Source organism: Echinops telfairi, unplaced genomic scaffold, assembly GCF_000313985.2.
Source record: "Echinops telfairi isolate 266 unplaced genomic scaffold, ASM31398v2 ScPeMD7_3533;HRSCAF=4204_0, whole genome shotgun sequence".
Lineage (NCBI taxonomy): Eukaryota > Metazoa > Chordata > Mammalia > Afrosoricida > Tenrecidae > Echinops > Echinops telfairi.
The window spans coordinates 60432374-60455039 of record NW_022107431.1 but is presented as its reverse complement, the minus strand read 5'-3'; the positions used below and the strand labels follow the sequence as shown (position 1 = coordinate 60455039).

The following is a 22666-nucleotide window of genomic DNA, read 5'->3' as shown; positions in this document are numbered from 1 at the left end:
AGTTATCAGGCATCAAAGAACAAAAAATCATATCATTGTGTGCTCACCTCCATGATACGATTGCTGAAGACAAATAGGTGCATAAGCAAATGTGATGAAGAAAGCTGATGGTGCCTGGCTATCAAAAGATATAGCGTCTGGGTTCTTAAAGGCCCAATCACTATTTTTATAACCAGACTCTGATGAATAAAATCTTAATATAGTCAATGCATTAACAAATTCTTTCTTTTCACTCTTCTTTTTCAAAGTTGACTTATATGTTCGTAGATGTTTACACTATATGTATGCATTTAAAAAAAGAATCGATTCATTGGAGAATGAAACTGAAATTCATATTGGAATCTCTTGCTTATATGGATTAATTTGGGAAAATTGACGTTCCTACGTTAATTCATTTTTAAGTATGTCTCTTTATGTATTCAGATAATATTTTATTAATCGACTATGGAATACTTAATTAAGATTGAAAAACAGTATACCTGTGCTTGTTAGCTTTTTACAAGAAAGAACATCATGCAATGCCATCTTAGTTAGAACATTCTAGTTTCCTAGACATTTTGTCTTGTTCACTTTCTCAATGGATAATTATCTATTATCTTCCCTCAAAGTGCCACTACCATGGCTTTGGTCCATTTTGAACTTTATATAATGTGACACTACAGTATGAAATTTTTTTCCAATTGCCATAAATGGTCATCCTGATGTTTGTGAAATTGATCCATGTGGTTCATTTTGAATGTGTAAAATGTTTTGTTGAATGAATATACTAAAATTTGTAAATCCATTCTGCTGATAACATATACTTGAATTCTTTCTATTTTGGAGTTGTCAGTAATGCTGTTCTGAACATTTTATCTATAGTTACATGTGCATACATTTCAAGTGAGTATCTAAGGGTAGTATTGCTGTATAATATGGTATGTGTGTGCTCAGTTTTTGTGGGCAGTAAAACCCTGTTTTCCTAAGTGATTGCATCAATTTTTATGCCAAACAGCAGTCTATAAAGGTTTTAATTAACTCACATTTCTGTTAACAATTGATCTTATTAGTCTTCCTAATTTTAGTCATACTGCTATGAGTGTTCTTGTGCTTTGAGTTTGTATTTCCCTGATAATAAAACTGAGCAACTTCTCATATATTATTGGCCTTTTGGACCTGCTCCTTTACAAAGAGACTATTGAAACCCCTTGCTCATTAAAGAAAAAGGAAGTTTGCTACCATTAGTTTGCTCACTAACAGCAATTTTAAAAATCATGAATGTATTAATTTTATGTACCACTATGTTTTTGATTATATATTTTTCTTTCATGTTGATCATTAATTTAATTTTGGATACTAAACAAAGCTTTAACTTGTGATAGAAAACCAGTTTAGTCATATAGCATTAAATTTAGTTTCTATTCTTACCCCTCTTTCTCTTTGTATTTTTGGCATCTCTATTAGGTCATTACATTGATAATGTCTTTGATGTTTTCATATCAAATTATGCTGAACTTAAGGAACATCTTGGTTAGTGTCCCTCTTTACCCCTTCTTCTAAAGATTTTGTGTAAATTTTGTGTTAATACTTATGCAACAATTTGGAAGAATTCTCGAGTGAAGCCAATCTGGGATGAGATTTCTCATTATGGCTTCAAATTTTTAAATAATTAGATCTTTTCCTCATTGAGTGTGGTTCATCCTTTGTTCAAAAAAAATCATCTTATAGAAAGCTTTTCTGAGTTTGTCTGTTTCTAAGTCTCCAAAGTGATTTTATGTTTCTAGTTTAGGTTCTAAAAAGCACCTCCATACACATACCTTAATATATATTTCTCTTTTGAATCATAGTTGATGCTGGTTAAGTGTTGAACTACTAAACATAAGGTGGTCAGTTGAAATCCACCAGAACAGGTTCTCTGCACCACTAACCATTTTCACCCTTGGAAACTCTACATAGGGTTGCAATAAGTTCGAGTTGACTCAATGACAGTGGGCTTGGTGTGGTTTTGAATGATGATTCTTACTATTTCTCACCAGTTATCATTGAATATAACTAAATATTATTAACCATATTTAACCAGTCTCTTGTTTATTCCATTTTCTTATTTTAAAAATTGGGTTCCTAAATAGATATTCATATCATCAGCAAACATAAAGCATTATTTTTCTTCTTTATCACATTTTACAATGCTTGTGTCCTTCTTCTTACATTTTATGTGTAGACCAGGTAGGTCTTCCAACACTATGTTAAACTATAATGGACAATTTTCCTGTATTCCTTAACATAAGAAAATGCATCTGAAGTTTCTCCTTTAAGTATAGTACCCTGTGGTTTGGAATTTAACGTTCACCAAATCAAGGAAGTTCCCATCTATTCCTTGTTTTCTGAAATTTTCATAATATATAGATATTGGACATACTTGATCCTGTGTTAATAGGTTAAATCACATTTAAAGATTCTTCTGTTGCTGCTAAATTTTTTTCATATTTTACTCAAATATATGTTTTTAATGAGAATTTAAAATTATATTTAGGATTTTTGCATTTACATAATAAATAAAATGAGACAATTGCTTCCTTTCCCTTGTATTTATCTGTTCTGAATTCAAGAAGACATTAACTTCCTGAAGTGCTTTCAGCTCAAAACATAACCACTGTGCCAGCAGCGTTCCCTGAAGTGTTTTCAGTAAGATAAGCTGCTCTACTGGTAGGAAGCACAGAACAATGGGTTAGAAGTGCAGCACTCTGCCTACTGGCTAAGTTAAAAATAAGAGATAATTCTAAAGTCAACTTAAAGTTGTCAACAATTCTTTTTCTGTCGTTAAAAGAGACTTTATCATGTCCCAAGTGTAAATTTGATTTTTCATTGAGATATTGGACATCAAATATTTAGCAAAATGACTAGCACACAGAAAATACAAAGTGGATCCTAACTATAATAATAATCATTACCATTGTCCTTGAAATATTATGAGAATAATTTTCCAGCTATTTATAATACTTAAAAGAAACTATTTCATATACCAAAAAAATTTAATATGGATAAATAATAAACTCTACAATATTCATAATAAAACTACTCAAAGAATTGATAGAAGAATAGTAGACTCAAGAATTTTAAAACTGGTCATCATCAGGTTGGAGGATTGGTTTTTTATTTTGGTTTTTTAACCCTTTTATTGGGGGCTCTCACAGCTCTTATCACAATCCACCCATCCATCCATTGTATCAAGCACTTTTGTTCATATTTCCTTGATGATTTGTTAAAAGGACTCACAGAACTCTAAAATTCTGTTATAATCATGGTTATTAACAAAAGTAATATAGATTAAATCAGCAACAGAAAAAGATGATAGGGCAAAGTCCAAGAATATCAGGTCAAAATTTTCAGTTATCCTTTTCTAGTGTAACTGTACAAATAATGATTATTTCTTTCAAAAAAATATGACAATACATACCAACATTACCAACTAGGAATGCTAACCCAAAGTTTGGTGCTCAGGGTTTTAATTGAAGGCCAGTCACTTAAGCATGGGACATCTGCGTGGCTGATATCATTACTTGGCCTCCAGTCTCTTCAGAAGACAAAAAGCAGAGCCCAGCATCCCAAAGAAAAACAGGTATTCACTATAAATCACAGTATTAGCCTGAACTATCTGGTATGGCTCAAAGCCCTAGATATGTATATGAAGAACTCTTAGCAGGCAAGATACTTAAAAGTGTTGTAAATCACCTCCCAGGAGCCTGTCTTGCTCAGCTAACTCTTGACTGGACAGTTTTGCTTAGAAGAGTTTAGCATGTGTATTTCAGTCTAAGATCCATTTTGAATTATTCAGATTTTTCTAACAATCTAAATATAACCAGTGGAAGGATTCAAAGGATTACCATAATCAACTTTCTACCAAGTTGCAAAGCATGTTCTTCTTGGAACAGCTTGAGAAAAGCGTTAAGGTAGGAATGTTGACATACTTGAAAAAAAAAAAATGAGGAAACCAGTGAACCCAGAGACAGAGAGCAAGTACAAATAATTTCAGAGAGAAAATGGTACAGAATCACATATGATTTGGGGGACAATGCATGGGTTTTACTCTACGAAAAATGGTGAGCCTGGAGATACCAATTTAAACTAGGCAAAACAATTAAACCCATTAAAGTAAATCCTTCTCTTCAGTCTGTACCTATAATATGTAATGTTTCTTTCACTGTTTGTCAAGAAGAAAAATTCTGATAAAACAACACATATGTTTGCAGAAGTCAACACATGGTTTCACTTAACTGAACCCATAAATAAGATGCTCAAAATACAATTGATTGGTTTAATTGTATTTGATATAACAAAATTCAAATGATAGGAAATTTTTTCCTCCTAATGAGTTCAAGATTTTTAGTTCAATGTTTTGAATTACTTATCTTAAATATTGTATTTCTCATTCCTGTAAAGATATGTTAAAGTCATGGAAATAATGAACTAACATGGTACATCTGTTTTTTTTTCTTCCCCCTTCCTTACTCCTTAACTCTTTTCTTTTCATCTTTTAAATAAATAGTCATCCTTGCCTGTAAGGAGTCCATGGCCTAGTGAAAAGATGTACTTTGTATTAGTCTTTATCAGACTGTAAACATGTCCTTACTGACATCATTCATTTGGAGGACACAAGGGCAAGCATGAAGCATAGCCTCTGGGAGTCAGAGAGCGCCTCAGAGCAGGTGGCAATGTCTGTGCTATGCCTTGAAGTTGCACAGATGACCAGGTAAACTGGAGCTCTTCGGAACGAGAGAAGAGTAAACACCCTTGAACTCAGCCTGCAGTCCAAACGCAGTTGAGGGATAATGAAGTAATTTGCAGTCATATCGTAACTGACTTCTGTACCTTGGTAAGGATATTCAATTCATACTATAATCAGCAGGAATCTTTTAAAATATTACTTTTTATGATGTGTTTTCCTAATTACAAAGGAAAGCATATTCATTGTTGATATTTGAAAATTACAGGAAAATTTAAAGAATCCCTGAGATGTTTAAGGCAATAAAATATGATTTCAGATAAATGGAATAAACACAAACATTCTAGTAGAGGTCTACAGCACTGATTTAAGTCAGAGGTAAATAGGAAAACATTATCAGCAGTTGATAAGGAAGGAGGAGACAGAATCAAGGACTTTTTGGCAGAATCTTTTAACTTTGACTGTTGAGGGAATTGCCAAGTAAGAGAGAGGAGTTGAATATGGCCCCAATGTTTCAGGAGCCAGTAGATTTATTTCATTGCCAGAGAGGTGAGTCTGACTCATGGAGTAGAACTGCTCTCGTGGGTTTTAATTCTTTGCCAGAGGTGAGTCTGACTCATGGAGTAGAACTGCTCTTGTGGGTTTCCAAGACTGACTTCTTACAGGAGCAGTATGCCTCCTTTCTCTGCCTCAAAGCTGTTGGTGGTTTTGAACTGTGACCTGTGGTTGGCAGCCCAACACAAACTCACTGTGCTACCAGGCTCCTTGGCAACATTATGAAAAACTTACTGAGGGTATATTTCAGTTATAGTCCAATGAGTTTGAGGGCAATAGAAGACATTCAAATGCAAAAGAACACTAGATTGCCAAAAAGTTCACACCCATTAAAGTGGAAGGGTCCTCAGACTGGCATTACAGATGCATAAGGGCTCTTCTAGTCTGATTACTTAGTGCTGCCTTACAGAAAATGTTTTCCTCAACATTTTAAATGCTGAAAGCACAAATCAAGGTTGATTCCACAGGTAGCCCTGGGTGTTCCTGATTGCTTGTCATTCTTTGGCTTGTAGACCATCCTCTCAAGGTGTCTGACTTTCTGTGTTCATATCTATACTATTCTGAATATTTTACAACTCAAGTGATTAGGCTTAGGGTGTGTGCTAATCTGGATTGACTAGAGAAACAGAGTCAGAGACATTCATATGTGTATGAGAAAGAGCTTTATATACAAGAGCAATTGAATATTGAGAAAACATTCCAACCCAGTCCAGATCAAGTCCATAAGTCTGATATTAGCTCATATGTCCAATACCAATATATAAAGTCCTCTTCAGACTCACGAAACACATGCAATGACGCCAAATCACAGGACAGTGGGTGGGAAGTCTTGTGGATCCAGTGGCATTGTAAGCATCTCAGTGCTGGAAAGGGTCTCCACATGGCTTCTCCATCTCAGGGCACTAGTGTAGCTCCATGTGTCTTCTCAGCTGGAATGTCTCCCAGGGAGTCAATCTGTCTCCTGCCTCCAGGGAGCTATTTATCTCCTGAGTGGCTCCAAATGAAGCTACACCAAATGAGGCTAAACTCCACCCCTTCACTCTTTATCCTCTTAAATTGACAACAGATTATGTAACTACCACAGGGTTACTTCACTACATTAACAAAAATCAAGCCAAACTAAATTTACTGCATGGAGTCGATGCTGACCCATAGCAACTCTGTAGGACAGGTAGAACTGCCCCTTTGTGTTCTCAAGACTGTAACTCTTCAAGGGAGAAGAAAGCACCATCTTTCTCCCTCAGAGAGCCTAGTGGTTTCAAACTGCTGACCTTGAGGTTAGCAGCTCAATGTACAAGCACTATGCCACCAGGGCTCCCTAATTTTATAAAAGAAGAATCTTATTTTTAAACAGGATGAAATCAACAGTGTGGTAGTTACATAATCTGGTGACAACTTGAGACAATTAAGAGTGAAGGGGTGGAATTTAGCCTATCAATCAGGGCTCCGCTTGATGACCTCATTTGGAGGCAAGAAGGAGTAAATAGCTGACTAGAGGCCAGATACAGAGACTCTCCCTATGAGACATTCCTCCTTACAAGCCACATGGAGCTATCCTGATGGCAGCCAGAGCCTTGGCATGTGTTGTGTGAATCTGATGAGAAATTTACAGACTGTTATTGGACATATGGGCTAATATCAGACTTATGGGCTTGATCTGGCCTGGGCTGGGAGGTTTTCTTAATATACAATTACTATTTATATAAAGCTCTTTCTTATACACATTATGAGCGTCTATGAATTTGTTTCTCTAATCAATCCAGACTAGCACAGACAGATACAAGGTCCAGAAATTTAAACATACAGGAATGCCTAATTTTATTGTGCTTCACCACAACTGCAGTTTTAACAATTTGAAATTTTGTGACAACCCTGTACCAAGCATAATTTGGCACCATTTTCCCCACAAAGAGAGAGCTTGCGCTATGCTTCTGTGCTGTATTTAGTTTATTCTCAAATGATTTCATAATGCTATTGCACACTTAACAGGCTACAGAATAGTGCACGCACTTAGGAATGAAAATGCTTGTGTGACTCAGTTGATTGCAATATTTATTTTATTACTGCGATCTGGAACTGAACTTACAGTTTTTAGGACAGAGTTTAACCCAGAACCCCTTGTTGTTTCAGGGATTGCACTGTGATGCATGTATTATGTCAGAAAAAGTAGGTGTGCCCCAAAGAATATGGGTGTTGTGGATAGAGAGGAGTCTGTAAATCCAAAAAAAGCATTAGAGGAGAATCAGGAAAAAGTGAAATAGAGTTTGTTGATGAAATAAATGACATGAAGTATCAGATTGAGAGAATGTCAAAAATAAATATGTTTGTAGCAAGTAGATTTTTTTATGAGGTAGATTATAAATTATAATTATAGCTTTCTATATTGAAGACTTTATGGCCTATAAATATGTATATACATGAACAAATGAATGTATACATACACACATATGGAGAGAGAGAGATAGCTCCCTCTGTCAACTTTGACTCATGGGGATGATAGGTATAACAATAAATAGCATTGTGCCCAGTCATGAAAATGAGCATGTTTCAGTCCACTGTTGTGGTTATTGTGCCAATCCATCTCAAGTAGCAGCCCCCTTGCCTTGGTGCCCCTCCACTTCAGCAAACACAATGAAATCTTCTAGTGCTTGATCCAGCCTGATGGCACACCCAAATCAAGTGAATCAGATCATGTTCGCTTTTGACACACAAGGTTTATCAATGGCTAGCTTTAAGAAGTCCATCACTCCGACTTTTGTCTTTGTCTGCCTTAGCCTGGAAGGTCTGCTGAAACGTACCCTCTATGGGTGACCGTATGGATATTTGAAATACAGGTAGTAGCATAGCTTCCAGCATCTCAACAACATGAAAGCTGCCATTGTGTGACAAGCTGACAGATGGGTGGTGGATTTTCCCAAGAGTTTTTGAAGGTCCCCTCATGCACACGCTCAGTCCCAAACCTACTGCCATTGAGTTCATTCTGAGTTATAGCAACCCTACTGGTAAAATGTTGGTCTGCTAATGGAAAGGTTGGTGGTTCAAACCTTCCAGCTTCTGTGTAGGAGACAGACGTGACAGTCTGCTTCCATAAAGATTTACAGCTTTGGAAACCCTATGGGGAAGTTTCACTCTGTACACATTAGTTTTACAGTTATTTATTGATGACAATCTGACCATGCCAATAGGTTGCTGAAGTAAACATGAAAAAAAATACCCCCAAACAAACATCCTTGTCTTGTCTTTTAATGATTCATCTCCAACTCGCTGCCATCGAGTTGATGCTGACTTAGTGCGACCCCACAGGACAGAGTCGAAGTGCCAGTGCGTCTCCAAGACTGTCACTCTACCGACATAGAAAGGCCTGTCTTTGAACTCAGAGTGGCTGGTAGTTTCAAACTGCTGGCCTTGTAGTTAGCAGCCCAAAGTCATAACCACTAAGCTACCAGGGGTCCTCTAGTTATTGAATCAAGGTGAACAATTTCATAAATATTAAATGTTAGCTGAATAAGTGTATTAAATAATGATAATACTTAGTGAATTATGCATTTTATATGAACACGGCTTACAGAATTGATGTGTACATGAGAATACATATGGCAAAAATTATTCTCATTTAAATCTTAGCATGATTCTTTTATGGTTGGTTAGATTTCATTTTTTTAGGCTTGATTTAATCAGTGAAATGGTGGTAAATTTGAAGTTATGCATATGCTACTTAAACTTATTTATATTGTGTTGCATAGACTTTAAATAGTCATACAAAAGAAAAACTTCCCTCATTTAAAAATATATATTTACAACACTGTATGAGTTCAGACAGACTGAAAGTGAGTGAAATGGAATGAAATTATATAATCATCTAATGAAATATGGCCTGTCCGATTTCTTTACATAATTCCAGCTATATAAAAATGGAGTCCTGGTGTTGTTTTTAAAATGAATTTATGTTTGTGAAAATTTATTAAAGATAAGCATTACATTTGTAATGTACAAGTTTTGCTTTCGTTCTTCATTAGAACAAAGCATGTTTCTACTGACTTTTATGAGTGTAAAAGTGGTCTTGAGATTCAAATACACTTAAATTCACAGACGTTCAAGATTAAAAACTTTTTTGTATTTTCGCTTTTCAATTAAGCAACTCTTCAGGAGTCCCTTATCCCTTCGTGGTACAAAGGGTTGAAAGATCTTGGGAACTAACACACACACACACACACACACACACACACACACACACACACACACACACACACACGGTCTCCTGGAGCTGAACTGATGGCAGCTGTGTTTGTTGTCCTTTCCTTCTGACATTTAAAATTGATCGTGCTTTATTAAATAAATATCAGATTCCTTTATTGGTACCAATGGGCTGCAATCCAACACTGGGTGACTTCTCAGAGCACAATATGGAAAACTTAAATATTCAGGGTCACTTTATATTGAAATTGTACCGATTTAGTGATATGCAAAAATTATATTTTTGACTACATTTCTTTAAGGTGCAATCTTGTTAAAAAGAATAGTTGATTTTTAAAAAAAATAGATTTTGGAGCCTTTCTTTTTTTCTAAAGTTTGACACTTGAGCTAATGCATAATTTGGCTGCCAGAGGGCCTGAAGACCCTACATTATAGGCCAATCAGAACCCTTGCAGTGTAATGAAAAGCATTACCACTTTGACAATGATAATCCCAGCAATGGAAGTTTGGAATGTAAATGAATGTTTCAAGTTTCGTGCATGTGTGTGTGCTCCCTGGAAGAGAATGTTTCCTGCCTCAAATTCAGCTCTGGCAGACTTCCTTCTTGTAGCCAAGTCTTAAAGCAGGTGCGTGAAAACAAAGCAAAAGAAGCTTAGACAAAAGTAATTTTGGTTGTATTATTCTTGAAAGCTGGAGAGGAAAATATGTGCCATAATGTTTTGTGTGTGTGCTTGTTGTTAACCTAACCGGAGAGATGCCAAGGTGTGCACATTGTTTACATCTGGACTAGAGTGCTCACATGCGCCGATTTCTGACTTGTCTGCAGTTAAGTGCTAACCTAGATTCCTGAATAAGAAGTTCAGATCTGGAGCACTTGCATGTGTTTTCTCATATAATCATGGAACTATAGACTATTTAGGCGACTGTTGCCTTTTTGAAGAAGTGAAAGAAAAAAAATTCTAATTCTTATTTTCTAGATTGTCAAATGCTATGGTATGAAAATTTGGGTTAAAATGGAATTACCTAAATTTCTTTTTAGAGGTTTTATTATTTTAACAATAATAACATTATTGATCAGTTATTGAGCAATGGACAATAGTTTTGGTTTTTTTTTTGGACAATAGTTTCTAAAGGAAAATAAAATCAAAACCCTTCCTTAAGAGTCAAAGCTTGTATTTGGGTGCTGCTGCTGATTAGTAATGATAATTGGAGAGAAAGTGACTTCATATTAATAAGATTTTTTTAAAAACAGGGAATGTTAAAAAGTTTATATTTTCATTTGGACATTTAATTTGTCTTACTCCTAATAAATATTTGAAATCCTAGTACCTTTTTAAGATCAAGACTTTAGCAAAATCCATTATATGAAATGTATTTAGTGGAAAGGAATACTTTTTTTCATGTGAAATATTACTTTTTAGTGGAATTAGACAATGGTTATTTCACTAGGCTTTTGTTGCCATTTTAAAGAAAAACCGTTTATTGACCCCTCAGGACCAGTGGTGAGAGTGGCAATACCAGGAGGGTGGAGGAAAGGTGAGGGAGAAAGGGGGAACAGATTACAAGGACCTACATATAACCTCCTCCCTGGGGGACAGACAACAAAAAGTTGGTGAAGGGAGACATCGGACAGTGTAAGATATGGCAAAATAATAATAATTTATAAATTATCAATGGTTCATGGGGGAGGGGAAGCGGGGAGGGAGGGGTAAAAAGGAGGAGCTGATACCAAGGGCTCAAGTAGAAAGCAAATCTTTTGAGAATGATGAGGGAAACAAATGTACAAAAGTGCTTGACACAATGCGTAGATGTATGGATTGTGATAAGAGTTTTATGAGCCCCCAATAAAATGATTTTTAAAAAACAAGGAAATGAAGTAAATTTTTTACTATGTTATTAAATTTGACCCAACTTTCTGATTCATACAAAGAATATATAGAATGGAAGGGGGTTTTATTCAAGCCTAGAAGAATTGCCTTTAATGATTCAGCATTTGTGTCAGTTGAGGACGAACACCTGCACTTAAGTGATGTGTGAATTCTAACCACAGACCAAAGTGCTTTCATTGTTTAAACTTTTTTTTCTCACTTTTCTATTGACAGCAGGAAAAGCTTGAAACAAACTTAAAGCATTTATGAACTTATTCCAGAACTCCTGAAATCCAGTCATGCATGTTTTGAGTTAAAATCAGTTTAAAAACCATTCCGATTTCTAACGTCATAAGATAGTTGTGTTAGTGGCCTTGGACACCACAAAGTGGGTGGCTGTGAAGAGCAGAAGTTTATTTTTTTCACAGTTCTGGAGATAATCCAGCCAAATTCAAGGTGAGAGCAGAGCTCTATTCTCACTCTTTCTGTGTCAACTCTCGGGCGAAGATCCTTTTCTCTTTAGCAGGTTACAGATTGGGTTGCTACCCACAAGTTTGGTGGTTCAAAGCCTCCTGCTGCTCACTGGGAGAAAGCTGATGTTCTCTGCGCTTGTAAAGATTTACAGTCTACTTAACCCTGTACGGGAGCACTCTGCGTCCGAGACCACGCACTGGCAGTGGAGTTGGTTTGGCTCAGTTCCTAGTCGCCCAGGCATGTCTTTCTTGGGGCCAATTTTGACGTGCCGTTTCTTGTCGCCACCCACGGCTACTGAATTGATTGACTCCAAGCTCACTGCCACTGAGTGGATGCCAACTCAACATCACCCTAGTGTGGCTCTCTGAGACTAACTGCTTATGGGATTAGAAAGCCCAAGTAAGATCCCAACATCAGTAGCTATTGTATTTGTTTCTTTAGCCAGGCTGGTCGTCTTTCCTCACTTGGCTCATCTTTGGGCTCTTCCCCAGCTTCTTTACAAGGCGTGGTCCATTCCAAAGCTACTGTTGTACGTGTGTTAGCATTCCCATCATCTTAGTGTGATGCTTCGACAATTTGGATCGATTTCAACTGGAATCTTGTTAAAAATTCATACTGATATTGACCCGAAAACACTGTTTTCATGGTCAACAAAGTATCCTTTTTCCCCGAAGGCACCCTGAGAAGAGTAAGAAGAGTGATTACCCAGAGCTTGTCTGTAGTCATTCACGAATGGCAGAGATGTGTCTTTATATTTATTTTGTGTGGAATAAACATATGCACTTTTAAAACTGGAGTTCCAGGAGCAATACCTTTGGATTTACTCTCACCTCCTTAAAGGATTGGTTTTTTTTTCTGTATAGAAATATTTCAAAGAATGTATTTTTCTGCTGATAATTAGTAAGCTACTTACCATAATACATGCCTTACAGCTGAAATGAGTGTTTTAAATGACTGTGGGTAGAAGAAAAGAAATTTGAATTTTTTTCTATTAAAAACTTTCTTTTCTAGTAGGAATAATAAGGCATTTATTAGCAAGTTCTCCTTAAAAAATTAACAGTGCAAATTATCTACTAATAGATGCCATTCATCTGACAAGTGACCAATATCATTATATTTTTACTCTTTGACATTGTGCTAGTTGCTTTTCTAATTCAGATCCCTTTGGAAAATAAAGCAAAACATTTCAAGGAAGCATCTATTTTTAAAAACCATACACTAGCTGCTTAGTAAAATTCAGCAGTTTGATTTATTTGGGTAACTTACGGATAAATAGTAATCTAATCCTAATTGTTGTTAGGCACTTTAACGTTGACTCAGACACAGAGAACCTATCCAACAGGAAAAAAATCCTAATAATAAAAGAATATGAAGATTTTTAAAAACCCAAAGAAACTCATGTGCAACTTTCTGAGCAAATGACTCTGACCTCAAAGTAAGCGGAATTTATTTGGTCATTCATTATTATTCACTATTACTAAATCCTTTTTGGTAGACATTCATAACCTTCGATTCTTTTAAGGAGACAACAGTTACAGGTTTCTTTCCCTAAAAGGCTGTTGCTTTATTATCATGAAAAAAACCCACAAAAATCTTAGACTAAAATTGGCCAAATCCGAAAGTTAACTTGCAAGTGGGTATAAAAACAGTCAATATTACCAATGAACTCCCAGCCATCCGTCTTTTAAATCAATCTGATAGCACCTTTTATGAAAGATTCTTCAGTAGCTTCTTCAACAATTTTTCAGCAGTAGGATTCTGCTACCAAAACACAAACCAAACTCGCTGCCATTGGGTTAATGCTGCCTCAACGTGCCTGCCTGTGGATTTCCCAGACTGTAACTCTTCACCGGAGTAGAAAGCCCAGTCTTTCTCCCATGGATCTGCCGGTGGTTTCCAATTGCCAACCACGCAGATAGCAGATCAACGCATAACCACTACACCACCAGGGCTCCTTGTTAGGAATCTGCTAACCTAGTTAAAAGCAGATGGCAAAAGATGTTTTGAATCAACTGCTGCTATATAGCTGATGTGTATCTTTCAGACATCATGGTCAGGCAGTGACTCAATAAGTAGAAGGCTAAGATTGGTCCACTAGATTCTTACTTAATCCTCTTCATGGATAGGGGTGCCTGTGGTACACATGGAAATAATCAACATATTTGAAGTTACACTCATTTCGCCAATGAAGTGACCTTAGGAAAACCTTTGTGCTAATCGCAACTAAATGATAGGTGTTGAGGTCTGTGAACTTCTGATGAATCATTTGAATATTAACCAGCCACCCTGGATTTGTATTTCTGATTCATCGACTTCAAATGTTAATCGTATTCTCTCAATTATCCCCGAGTTGTAGATTTAAACAATTGAACATAACCATATGCATTGCATTGTCTACTTTGAGATATGTTAAGTAAATCGCATGTACAATATAGTAATTGTAGGCATTCATTGGCACTCTTGCCCTAGATGTTCAATTTTCACTCTCAGTGGAGTTTTCTTGCTTTGCTTTGTTTTTCCCCTTACAGTTCTGACTACTGAAAAATCTGCAGGATGGAAGTCCATAGTTCTGACTTCCCTTTACCTATTCAATGATTAATAACACTATTCCCCAAGCTAACTTAACTTTTGGAATCTACAGTGGAATGAAAAGAAAACAAACAAATAAATAAGACACCATCCTAGATGCTACCCTGAAACTGCTTTTGAATTTCTGGGATACAGTTCACAAATTTATTTTAAAAACGATTCTACTGCAGCCTGTCTGCAGATTGTTGGTTATAGAGGAATTTGATACAGCTAGCTGGGCTTATGGGTTGACTTAAGAAACAACGCATCCTGAACTGAACTCATTGTTTCCTTCCCAATCTTTTCACAACAGTGAATGGCATCGACATTCTCTTCTGACTCCAGCATCTCAATCTGGAACTCATTCTGCTCTCATTTTCTCCTTCCCTGCAAGCAGTTCCTGGCGAACTATTTCAGCATGTACAGCTGCCATCGCACCGAGGCTCTCACTGCTGCAAGGCCAGAGCCCTGCAGCTCCCCGGGTGTAAAGCACTGTCCATAGATTCTCCTGCTGCCCAGAAAGCAGCTTTTGGGAAAACTTTCTTAGAACAATGGTGTTTTATTGGCCTACATTTCAAATGAAATCATCTTGGAAAGACAATTGATGTCATACAATTCAGTTGTTAGTTGCCCGTTAGTCAATTCCAAATCATAGCGACTGAGTATGTGCAGAGCCAAATGACTCCATGCGGTTGTCAAGGCTCTGACCTTTCAGAAATGTCACCAGCCCTGTCTTCCGAGGTGCCTGGGTGGATTTGAATCAATGCCAGCTCATCCTTTATGATACAATAATTTGTTCACATCTGAAAACTGATATTTCTGCTTTCTGGAATGCCTTTCCATCCACATCGATAACCAGCTTTTCAAGATTGATTCCACGTGGCTGAAATTACACAAGGACTGTGTAGCTGGGAGCTTCTCCTTTAGCTAATTTGTAACTGACTTCACCAGCCTCGGATGGCGGGCAGGCTCAAATTACGGAAAAAGGCGCCAAAGCACTCTCCATTATAGCAAGCCTTCAGCTCCTGCTGAAGGTTCCCTTTCTCCTTTTATACAGCTGTGGTTCATCATATAACCAGATGTGGATCTTTAAATTTCAATTAATTAAAAGTTAATAAAATGTATTATCTAGTTCCACAGTTACCTTCGTTACATTTCAAATGCTCATTGGCCGTGTGCAGTGACTACAGTGTGGGGCAGCTCCAATGATAAAATTCTCATGGTAGATGCTTGGGTGTCCCTGTGAAGGTTTCCAACATTGGAAGCGCTTCACATTTTCTCCTATATCAACATGACCCACTGTTTCCTAAATGGTTACTGCTGCTTGGGGTCTGCTCCCACTTCCTCTACTTACTCTCATGTGCTTGTGCCTTGACCCAAATTTATTTAATTTGTCACTATAGTCAAAAATGTGCACCTCAGCAAATTTACAAAGTTCTTTAAATTAAAATTTTAATTTAAAAATGATTAAAAATTCACATGCAGTTAGTTGTAAGAAATGATGTGGGAAAATCCCATAGCTCCTTTTCCCAGTTTCCCTGAGTGGGGGAAAACTATAGTAAAAGAGCACAACCAATATACTGACATTGATAAAAAAACAACAGTGTGTTAAGCAGGATTCTCTAGAGAAACAAAACCAGGACACTTATGATTTTATATATATTAATAAGAGGATAGGTTTATACAGTGAGAAGTAATATAACAGCTAATTAGTCCACATAGTAGTACAGAGGGCTCAATTCAACTCACTTTCATGAAACAGTTAATATACTGGAAGTCCTTTAAATCATGTGGGCTGCTGGGTCCACGGTCAAGGAAGCAGACAGCAGAGTCCTCCCGGGAGCAAGGCTAGCAGAGTCTGCCCACAGGCAGCAAACAGCAAGATGGGTCAGCAACAGTCGGTAGCTCGGGAGCTTAGTGAAGCAGGCTCAGATGGGATATCAAAATCAAGCACTACAAGGTGACAGGATCCACCAGCCTCAAGCTCAAGGGATGTACCCACCAGCAGCATGGTGTAGCATGTCTTGAAGCTCCGGCGTCAGAACAATTCTGAGGTGAGCATGGGTCTCGGTAGGGTTTCATTGTGTTGTATGTAAGTTTGCTGTGAGTCACACCTGACTCAAGCGCACCTAACAACAAGAATCAACTGGACTTTTCTCCGTTTGAAATAAACAAATAATAATACTTTTAACTTTTTTTTTCCAACAAGGTAGGAAATTCTCTTATGTCACACTCTGAAACTTCTTTTGTCCATCATCTACTAAATTGTAAGCATCGGTGATTTGATTTTTATATTCACATAAAGTCATAGCAGTGAGAATATTTTTCCTTTTCAATAAACCTATCTTCTCAAAATTTTCATCTCCCTAAATATTCAAAATGTTTTGAATTTCAGAGCTAAACAATGGCTAAAGCTTCTTTTTCTTCACTGGGGCAATACTCTTCCTGTCTTGTCTTTATTGGGGGACACAGTTTGGGAGAGCAATGCAGCTACAACTCAGCTTTAGAACATCAAACTTACTACTGCTGATATTATTTTGATTTATTGGTAGACAGAGCAAATTACTATTGATAATGTGAAATGACTGCCTTATTTATGACTAGCAACCTACCTCCTTCGAATTTCTCTGATAGGTACTGTCTCCTCTCTCATAAGACACAGTAGTGCACAATTTTGCAGGATACCATGCTGCATAAGTCCAAAGGACAGCATTTATATTTAAGTGTGTTATACTTCAAGTAGTTTTATTATGCACAACTGATGCTATTTGCAATACCCTAAACACAGTGAAATGTTTTGATGGCTTTATTTGTCAGCGAAACAGCTGGTAACAACTATTTTCAAACATTTTAAGGCTGCTATGATGTTGTTATTGTTGTTGCTGTTTTAGGTTCTACCAAGTTATTTACACCTCGAAGGGAGTTGTTATGTGCAGCATGATCTAGGCCATCCTTCCTATGTTTGCTCCCATTGTGCCAGCCACCGTTTTCAATCCGTTGCATTGAGGGTCTACTCTTTTTCACTGACTTTCCACTTTATCACATATGATGTCTTCACCAGGGTTTTTATCCTACTGATGAGATACCTAATGTACTGGAGATGAAATCTTGCCATCCTCTCTTCGAAGGAACATTCTAGCTATACTTAAAAGATAAATTTGTTTATTATATTGGCAGACCGTGGTATAGTCAGCATTTTCCACTAACACTGTAGCTGTTTTCTGTATGATCTCAAACACAAGAAACAGTTCTGATGTGTATTCCATACAAACACAGATTGTACATAATGAAATGAATATTTTTAACAGTGAGAATTACCCAAAAGTAATTAGGTCACCATAAAGGAATGCCATCAATGCAAATGTTCAATTGTTGCTTGGAAAGCCTTTTCTTACAAATGTTGTATAGGCAACACAGTCTTTATTAATATATTAGTAGGATAAGATGGTATTTTAGTTCCACCTGACATCCGGAGTCTATGATTTGAGAGATCATTAGAGTGGCTGACGCTTTACTAGAGATATAGATAAAACTTGAAACTCATTCTGCAGCTTCTATTGGGCTATATAAATTTGTGATTATTATTAAGTTTAATTAGATGTTCGGTGTCTCTATTTAGTTTGCTGCCCTGGGGAGAATGATGGATTGTGGGGGTCCAAAGACTGCTACTAGATTTTTTTAAACTAACTCTTTGGGAGTAAATTAGCTCAATTGAGAATTAAAAATGTTAAAGGTAAATATCAGTCAAGAGGACTTAAACAAAACAAGATTAATTTGTCCTAAAGGACTGGGCTGGGGATAATTTATACCTGGCATCTTCTTTTGGAAGATATTTACTTGGCAATTTATATTAAAGATATTTCTTACAACATATCTGAATTCAGCTAAAAATGCTCCAGTATGGTTAGTGATAAGAAAGACAAATTGGGAGGCTATCTCCCAAATATTAGTCACACCTTTTATGGAGAAGACTTGGCAAGCTATTCGGGGAGAACTCGAGGTGTTCATCTCTAAGGGAGACCATCCGCTGGTGACTTTCGACCTTGGCTGTGTAGGTCCATCAACTCAGAGCATGCAGGGTCAATTAAGTGCAAACACTGCCACAAGATTATAATGTGCAATTCAGACTATCAATCTAATAATTTGCAATTAGAACTATTACTGTCAATTAGACTAAAATTCTTATGTCCTTTATTCAGGGCCCCCAGGCTACAAGTGATATTGAGAGAGATGAGTTATTAACACTTATTAAGACTTTGTGCATTAAGTTATAACTCTCCTTTTCTCTGGATGTTCACATTTTAATCTAGCCAAAATTATAGCTTGGTCTCCTGAATTGAATGTGATCATATGTTTGTACTTAATGCTTTAGGGAAGTACTTCTGGGACTATCTATGGTAATGGTCCAATTTATTTTCTTTTTCCAATTTATCATGGGCTGATACTTTAACAAAATACAACTTAAATGAATTAATAAAAAATGAAGTAACATAAATTATAAGATCAGGTTTTTATTATTTGATTCAATGAACATAAAATAGCTTTCAACACTTCTACAAAAGTTTATGTCTTTACCCTCACTTTGTGAATTATAATTTAAAAAGAGTATAGTAATTAATGATAAATAATGGGGAAGCTTATAAAATAATATAGCTTCATTTTTGATATATAGTACCGGTATGAACATATGATGGTGCATTGGAGTCTCTGTATAATCAAAGGAGTAAGTACATTTATATTCATTAAATGGAACATGAAAACAGCTTATAATTTTAAATAATCATAAAAGTCTATAGTAGCATTATTTTATATTTAAAATATTAAGCACAAGCAAATCTATCAGAGTCTATAACAGGTAATTGAAACAAGTTTTTTCGTAGGACAATAAATCAATACTCAATACAACACTATTCAGAAAAGAAATTCAGATATGTTATTTATGATGCCATGGAGGAATTGTGGGATTATTTGGTCAATAAGTCTCACAAGATGCGGAGCCAGGGGTTGGTTTCACCATGATAGGAAAACATACATACATCCTTAAAACCTCTTTCTTCTGATGATTGATGTTTATGACTTCTATCAGTACCACATCTTGCACACTTCCTTAGATTAAAATTTTATTTAATCTATTAAATCAATATATGATGCCATTAAACAAACATTATGTTTTTAGTTGGTATAAGTAACGGAATATTTTTACGTCCCCAAGAAACCTGCCTTCCACGTCCTCCCAGTGGTTGCACTGTTGCTCACTTTCTGGTTTCTGACTTTGTTAGTATTTTAATTTGATGTATTGACTCCCAGGCTCCACTGTTTCCAACTCACAAAAGGCTTTCACTGCCTCCCCACAAACAGCCTTTTGGGGATTCCCCACCATTCACTGCACTCTCTGACACCCCTCTGCCTTTTGGCTTTACTTCCTGGGCAATACTTCAACTCCTAACTCCTAAGCAGAACTCGATATCATTTTTCTTAATGATGACAGTGACCCTCTTTCTACTGATATTTGGGGAATACGTTTTACAGGGAGAGGCCCCATGACTTTAAAGGAGATATGCAATCACAGATATACCTCCCGGTAATATATCTAATATTTAAATAATAGAATCTGTTCCAAGTGTGGTTCCAAACTTGCTCTTTCATGCCTATGTTTTTGTATGTTGTGCATACATATATACACCAATAAGACACATACACACTCAGACTGCACATTTATTTATTTCTAGACATATTATTTATACAGTAAAAGTGATTCTTCCTTTTCTTTATGGAGCATAAAGTCATTCTCTTTGTGGGATTCTGGCCAACCAGACTATTGCAGTCAGAGCCTTCTTTTTTTTTTTTAATCAATTTATTGGGGCTCACACAATTAATCACAATACATAGATCAATTGTGTAAAGCACATCTATACATTTGTTGCCCTCATTATTCCCAAAATTCGCTTTCCTCTTGGGTTCCCGGAATCAGCTCATTTTCCTTTTTTCCCCCTCCCCTTTCCTTCCTCCTCCCCTCTCCCCCATGCACCCTTGATAATTTATAAATTATTATTGTATCTTATATTACACTGTCTGGTGTCTCCCTTCACCCACCCCTCTGTTGCCCAGCCCCCAGAGAGGTGTAGAAAGAGGGAATGGATCACAGAGCCTTCTTTAAATGTCTTTGTTTGGCAAATTACCTCGGGATTCATTGGAAAATTTAAACATGCCTCTAGAGTAGTGATCCTTACTACTCTATAGGCTAGCAAATTTAGTGATATAAGTGCCAATAAAATAATTTCCCACTTACATGTTCTCTGTGAAGGGGAGGTTCTTTTGATAATTCGCACTATTGTGAAGCATAGGATAATCACATCTGTTTACCCCAATCTGAGGTGTTTTTATCTATTTATTTTTGAACAGTTATATAATTGCCATATCACTCATTTTAAAAAAAGGTGGAATGTCGATTGATGACAAACCTCATTCTAGATGTCTGTCAACTTTGCCAATGCATGAAAAGGTCTACTCACAGTACATTTGGAGTTTGTTCCACCAGGCCAGACTGTTGTTAATCAAGCTTTCTATTTAGAGATTTTGAAAAGATTGTGTAACAGAGGTTCTGAAAAGATTGTGTGATAAAAAAAGCCCTGATTTGTGGCAGAGGGGGACTGGTTTTGCCTCCACAGCAATGCACCTGCTCATGCAGCCATCTCAGTGCATCAGTTTTGGGCAAAACCCCCAGCATACCTCTTTTGCCTCCTGCACTTTGCTCACCTGACCTTCCTCCTTGAGACATCTTTTTGTTTTCCACAAACCAAGAGGGACATGAAAGGACAGTGATTTGATGACATAGAAGAGATGCAGAAAAAAAAGAGGAATGTGCTATCAGCCAATGAGTTTGAAAACTGTTTCCAAGAATGGAATGGCAGATTGGACACATGTATTCAGTGTTATGGAGAGTACTTTGGAGGTGATAAGGTTGTTCTGTTAAAAAAAAAAAAAAATTAAGGGAATGCGCATGAGGAGGCCCAATGTCCACCTGCCACCCTACTACCAAACCTACAATTATTTGCACCTAGGTCTGTTTCCTCCACAATCTTAAATATATTTACATATGTACATGTCCATATTTAGGCTTCTATGTATGCCCTTTGCCTCCTACTCCTTTCCTCTATTTCCTTACGCTTTCCTCCTGCCCCATTACCATGTTCAGCCTTCATTCTGGTTTCGGTAATTCCTCTCAGTTACCTTGCCCTTGGTCACTCCCTATCAATCCTCCCATCCCCTCCCTACCATTGGTTTTGAACCATTTGTTGCTCCCTTCTCCCTAGGTTGGCCAACCCTCCTCCCTTCCCCTACCTCCCATACTCCCATGTCCTTCTGGGGCCATCGGTCCCTTTATTTTCTTCTCACATTTTCTTTGTCCAGCCTCTCTTATCTCGGTGGATGTGCAGATATATTATTGTGTGCATAAAACTGGGGATGGCTTTGACAGCACAGTACCAAAGTGGCACATGAGAACATGGTGATGACAGATTGGAACTGGAAACGCAGGGAATCTAGGACAGATGAACCCCTCAGGACCAGGGGTGACAGTGGCGATATCAGGAGGGAAGGGGTGGGTAGAAAGGGGGAATTCATCACAGGGATCTACATATAACCTCCTCTCTGGGGCGTGGGCAGCAGAGGGGTGGGTGAAGGGAGACACCGGGCAGTGTAAGATAAGATATAATAAAAATTTATAGATTATTAAGGGTTCATGGGGGAAGGGGGAGGGGGGAGGGGGGAGAGAGGGGGAGGGGAAAAAAGGAAAATGAGCTGATTCCGGGAACCCAAGAGGAAAGCGAATTTTGGGAATGATGAGGGCAACAAATGTATAGGTGTGCTTTACACAATTGATCTATGTATTGTGATGAATTGTATGAGCCCCAATAAAATTATTAAATTAAAAAAAGAAATTGGATAAAAAATTAAATACATAGTTTTGAAATAAAAATTCCATTTTGTCGGCTACCCCCTCATATTTAGCTTTGTGACTCAGTGCTTGTGCCTTCAACATGTTCACAATGTTCTGCTCCTCCACAAGGAAAGCTCGCTTGATCCTGTCCTGGACATATTTAGCACACATGGAACTACCTACCATAAGCCTTGCTGACATGTTTTTTTTCTTTTTGGAAAACCTCATGAGAACTTTAAGTCTCCCAGCACTACCCCTGGAAATTAGCCTGGGTACACATCACATGCAGAAATTGGTGTTTTGCCAACCTTCTTTGTATAAAACTAAGCAATTCTATTACCAGAGGTTTGGATCAGCCTAGTGTTA

General features: G+C 37.1%; 1 protein-coding gene across 1 annotated transcript in view; it reads left to right on the top strand.

Annotated features, from left to right (window-relative positions):
- THEMIS (thymocyte selection associated) overlaps window positions 1-22666 on the top strand; it is a 227030-nt gene that overhangs the window by 3122 nt on the left and 201242 nt on the right. The gene's annotated exons all lie outside the window — the stretch shown is intronic.